General features: G+C 33.4%; 1 protein-coding gene across 1 annotated transcript in view; it reads left to right on the top strand.

Moving 5' to 3' along the window:
* Positions 1–1,979: 1,979 nt before the first annotated feature.
* The window catches only part of LOC106143481 (filamin-A), a 64,199-nt gene continuing 60,043 nt past the window's right edge, over positions 1,980–6,135 (top strand). Inside the window, exon 1 of the mRNA XM_060951625.1 lies at positions 1,980–2,233. The gene's annotated coding sequence lies outside the window, so the exon portion shown is untranslated. The remainder of the gene's footprint in view (positions 2,234–6,135) is intronic.

Below are 6,135 nucleotides of genomic sequence, written 5' to 3'. Positions count from 1 at the left end.
CTAAAAGAACAGATAGTGACAAGTGAAAAGATAAAGTCTATAATACCAACCTTTGGGAAAGATGTGTTACGTGTGCGACTGCGTGTTAATATTATGTGCTATGTAGGTACGCAGATTTCTAAGTATGTTAATCTTGTAACATAGAAGAGAAAAAGAGTGAAGTAAAAATAATTCAGGTATATACCTTAAAAAGCAATGAGCTAGTCGAGTTGTAATTATTAGCTATGTTTGCCTAAGAATAAAAACGTGTTCATATATTATTATGTAGATATGTGTGCTTAAGAAAATGAAAGCCTACCACCACCACACAGATTATCCATATACTTTGAGTCTCATAGTACCTAAAGACGAAGCTGTAATACTTAAAAATAATGGATTAAAAAATTATGTATATTTTTTTTTTTAAATCTTTGATTACATTATTGAAAATCATGTAATCAAAGAATCGAATCATTTAATCGAATGTCGTAAGTTAGACAAGCACATCACTATGATGCTTTAAATGTTTACTTACCTTTTACTGCCATCTAACGAAACATGCAAGTACTGACTAACATTACTAACATGCTTAGCTAAATATCTCAATCAATGTTTACATCAGTTTAATCATAGATGGCGGTGTACTTGCAAAATTGATTGACTAAATGTCCTCTTCTCGACAGAGGGCGTTAACACTACTCAAAAACCACACAAAAAGAACAGAAATGTAGTTTTCCAATCAGTTACAAATCAAAGCTTAGGTTTGAACGTTAAATTCGAGATCTTAAAGATAACTTTATTTTGAAACAATTTTATTTATAGATATGTCAAATGAAATTATTTGCATTCATCCTCTCGTCTCCATTTCACTTTCACCCGGTTGAAGGGGTAGACTGAATTAATTCTGCCCTGAGCCCTGCTGCTTTTGATGGCTCTAAAATTGAAAACGCTACAATTGCAAAAATAAAAGAATTTCAGAATAGCCTGGTATAATCTCAGAATTGTGTGAATTATCCCGTTTGTGGCATACCTAGTAATCGAATGAGCGACAACTCGGTAATGCATTAAACAATCTCAAGACTCTAAAATCTATGTATGTGAAATAATGCGAAATAAACAAGTATTTATTATATTCTAAAGCTTTTTATTACCATTTTCCCGGCGTTAGTTTTGGTTACATGGTCAAGAAATTTTGCCATCAGATCTGCTGCTGAGATCGAAAACAGAAAATACTGTGATCAGGGTAAGGAACCACATCCATACCATACTACTACTCATACCTATAATCACGACTCTGTCCTCTGCGGAGTTTTATAATTTCTTCGTGAAAGAGGCGCGATGATTTCCCTTCAGCAGAGGTTGTTTTACTTCAAAAGGTTCCTAAGTATTGAAAATTATAAAGGGAGTCATGCTGAAAAGAGAACTGTTATCGTGGGATTCACGTTACATGACAAAATGCTGTAAAATCCTTGGAAAGGTGCTAATTTTCCTACAAAATATAAATAAATAATCTTGCAACAAAAGTTGATGAAATATTTATATCTACTTAGTAATATATATCTAATGGTATGACTTGTTTAATAATGAAAAAGGTATTTATAATTTACTCAATATATTTAATTTGCAATGTTTTAAAACTAAAAGAAAAAAAAAATTTTAACCGTCTTCATCTGTTTTTGTGTAACTGGCATTTCGATTTATCATCAGTAATTGTATTAACTTGTGTTTTTAAATCGTAAAAAGATAACGATTTAGTCATTCGTAGTCGTTATCATTCGTATTCGTAGTCGTAACAGAATCACAACCTTAGAACTTTGTTTGATCTATAATTTTATTCTCGTCGTAGTAATAAAATCGTTTAACACCAGTCACAGAGTGGCTTGCAAATTGTGTAACGCCATTAATGCGTTTCAAACTAAGCGTTACAAACCACAGTATGACTTATGATTCGGTCCAAAATACATTTTGCCCAGTATTTTCTCCGTGCCACCTAAACTTTATATTAAAAGCGTATGAAACCGACTTAGTCACGTTTACAAGTCGGCCGAGATCAGAGACGCCTGCGATAAAAATTCCACCAGCTGAAATTAAAGCTTATGAACCCGTTAAAATAATTATACAACTAGCTATATTCGCGCTGTTTTGTTGTAACCTACGCCAATATCAATTGACGCGTCCAACGCGAAACTTGACGTTTCGCGCGCTTTCGCGTCCCGCCATCTTGCCTCGTCGGCATTTTCCGAGTTTCCCGGAAGTAAGTGCAAAGGAGATATATTTAAAAAGCCTTAATTTTTTTTTGTGTTTAATTTTTTGGTGTTGTGTTAGTGATTTTTATTTTATTCTCAGCGGTAAGGTAAGGTGTGATGTTTTATTTAAACAATTATGTCTGCATACGGAAAATAATAAATGTTTTCAATGAAACGTGATGAATTATCTGTGGTGTATCGCCGATGCGTTTCATCGCGGTCTATTGCCAAATTGTTCAACTGTGTTCGCGGAGTAATCATTACGCAGAAAGACATTAAATTGGGCTTGGCAGAAATGCTAGATTTCGTGTAAGTTACGAGAAATATTAAACGCTGTACGAAGCAGATCCGAGAATGTCAACTTGTGATGTAATCAGACGATGAAATCTGCTATTTTTGGATTTGCTTCAATACCGTTATTTTCAATTTAACACTCGTGATCATTCGTTGGCTGATTTCTATTAATATTATTTTTAAATATAATTTTATACGTCGCTAAACGAAGTGGCATGAGTCATATGAAATGAATTAATGAGATCATGTTACATTTTATAATTAAATACCGACTTTCTCTTCACATTTTCCCTAAACATTATTAAATTACATTGTCAGATAATTTTTATTATTTTGTTTTCTTGTTAAAGTCTACTCCTCGCTTGACCTACTTCCGCTTAATGTTCCGTTCATAAGGGTGCGTCAACTTTTAATAACTCATTCGTATTTTATTTTTTTGCAATAAATAAAGTAAAATTAAAGACTAAGATTTTTTTACACTAACCATAAAGAGGGTCATAGTTACTTACAAACAAACACAAGTAAAGTCATCATCAAACATTTGGTAGTAAATAGGTACAGTTGATTTTTCGACAAATAATACTAACGATCAGATCGCCTGAATAAAAAATTAAATAGAAAGTATCTTTTTTAGCTTTCCTATTGGTGTACAATAGAAAATCTAAAAAGATAGTTACCTACCTACCAATCTTTTATCATATATTTTGTAAGCACAGTAGGTAATATTTGTCTTTTCGTAAAATATAAAGTTTATTCCAGTCTCAACATTAACACTAAAATTCCATCATAATGTTTAGTTAGTAACGGAAATTTAGAACTAGCTTACCACAAACCGCTATCCTTGTCCTATATTCAAGCAATTAATTAAGGAACCAGACAGACAAACATAAATATCTCAGTACATAAATATTCTAATTTTGGCTCTTTATTATGACTACTACACAATTTGCGCGTGAGTCATTCCTGGTGCTATGACCTGTGGTAACGGGTAACCACTTACCTTCAGATGGACTGCAAAGCGTTGATGGATAGTATTCAACTCAAAAAGTATCTGTTTCTATGCACAGATTCGAATCCCGTCGCGACCGTGACTCGTATCTGAGTTACCTATATTGGTTTGATTAATATAACATTTTGGAATAAGCTAAATTAAAACTAAAACTACTTAAAAAAAAGATGATTACAAACAACATTTTTTTCTTAATTTTTTTATTAAAAATTCAAATTAAATTTACAAACTTTACAGTCTCTGCATAGCATCAACTTGCAATAATGTAAATAAAATACAATTATTGCACAATTAATAATAAAGGATGTGTACCTATAACATATATTTTATTGTACATACAGATTTATATATCTTTAGATTTACTCTGTACGTCTATAAATCACATATCTTGTGTGAACTGGAATGTCATTCGTCTAAACACACATAAATAATTTTGATAGTTATAAATCTAATGTTTGCTATGGCAGAGCTCAGATCTAATTTACAACACGGATCTAATTTAATTGAACCGACACATTGCTTTTGTAAACGGTAAGACTTTAAGGAGGAAGGGCTAAGAGAAATGATTTTTAATCAAACAGAAGGCATTCTGGTGGAAGGTCAGCTTTTGAGTATAAAGCCGAGGAGTTTGCAAGATGTTGTTTTTTTAATAATAAAATGGATGTACCTATTAAAAGCTGCAGTTTTTATGGTAAGTAGTAAAATGTAGTCTCTGCATTTCTCTTTGGGGGAAATATTTTTTTTTAAATTTATTCTTTATTGTAACCATTACAATTTGTAAAGTACAATAGGCGGACTTAATGCTGATTAAATGCAAAAGTTTGAATCTCCATTTCATCATTTAGCCATACAGCGTGCGTATCAGTATTTTCAAGTCTGTTGCCTCTATCTACCCTGCAAGGGATATAGATGTGACTATAATATGATTTTATGAAAGTTTGTAAGGCCATGAGGATGCGTGTATGTTTGTAACAGACGCAAAACGACAGAAAGGTTTTTCATTAACCTTTACGGTAATTTAGCAGACATTGCAATAACACGTTAAATTTATAGAGATTTTAGACGGAAGAAATTGTGGGCAACAGCTAGTAAGGTTAAAAGGTGAATAAAACAATAAAACTGCGGAAAATCGAGTAAAAGTCAAAACTGATGACATGCAGAGCCGACAGCCGTCGAGTTCTCATAAAACCCGTTTATAAATAAACATAGCGAAGTATTAATTAAGATGGCGGGAAAACTCTTATCCGATCTGGTATTTTTACACGAGAAAAAATATCTTGGCGTTATTTGACGACATTTATATACCTAGTCGAGTTAAACGGCTACAATTTTAAAGAAGTAGAGAGGTGCAGGTAGTATCTATTACTTGTTAGACCAAGTCTCAAAAACTAGAGCCAATAAAGATGGAAATTGGTGGGAAGGTAGATTATAACTAGGAGACGTCCGCAAAGAAAGGATTTTTAGAAATTCCTGCTGGAACGAGAGGTAATGGGATTTTTTAAATGTTTCCTGTCTCTTTCTTTTTGATAGAAACTGCGCAATTTTCGTGAAACAAACTCAAATATTGCACAAACGTCAACGTCATAACACAATCATGACTCAGATCAAAACTACTTTCGACCGAAATAGTATGTTTGCGAATTAAATATGTTTTTGTTTCTTATTAATGTAAAATAAACATGTTTTGTTACATGTTGGAATCATGTTATAGAAAACTATGTAAATCTTGGAGACTGTGGTTCCGTATTTACATCTCTGGAAAAGAGTGCAGTGTAGTTTGTTCCGCCGCTTCTTTTACACATGCGCGTTGGAAGCGGTAGTAGTTATAATTAGAATTAAGTGATGTGACGTCAATAAGTGATACCTTGTATACAATTTTGAAAATAAATCTATTCTATTGGATACCTAGAGCTTTGGGTTCGCTTTCAACTACGATCCTGGATTTAGTAGGTAAGACAGGTTTTACAAAAAGCGAATCCTATCTGACCTCTGCAAACTTTGCAGGACCTTACCCATATTGAAACATGGTTAGGTCCACATCCAGTTGCCGGAATGAGAAGATTTCCTCACGATAATTTCTATCACTAAGTAACAGCATCGGTTACTATAAAATGATGTATGTGCCGTGTGGTTCCCGGCACCAATACAAAAAAGAATAGGACCACTACATATCTTTCCCATGGATGTCGTAAAAGGACTAAGGGATAGGCTTACAAACTTGGGATTCTTTTTTAGGCGATGTGTTAGCAACCTGTCACTATTTGTATCTCAATTCTATCATTAAGCCAAATAGCTGAACGTGACCATTCAGTCTTTTTCAAGACTGTTGGTTTTGTCTACCCCGCAAGGAATATAGACTTGACCATATTAATGTATGTATGTATTTTTGCAACTTACTACTACCATCAATGCATGCCACGCCACAAAGAATAAACAACGGAAATTTTTAACCGTTTACTAACAAACTGATATTTTATACCTTTTAACCTCCTTCAAAATATCATCGTTAATTACTGTCAAACGAAAATGTGATGAGAAATTGGTGGTGTTGTGAAAAATTGGGGCGCGCCCACGCATCCCGGCTAAATATAGGCGGTGTGTCGTTGG

This window comes from Amyelois transitella, chromosome 25 (assembly GCF_032362555.1).
Source record: "Amyelois transitella isolate CPQ chromosome 25, ilAmyTran1.1, whole genome shotgun sequence".
In the NCBI taxonomy this organism is placed as follows: Eukaryota; Metazoa; Arthropoda; class Insecta; order Lepidoptera; family Pyralidae; genus Amyelois; species Amyelois transitella.
The sequence above is the reverse complement of the archived record's forward strand: the minus strand, read 5'-3'. Positions and strand labels throughout refer to the sequence as shown.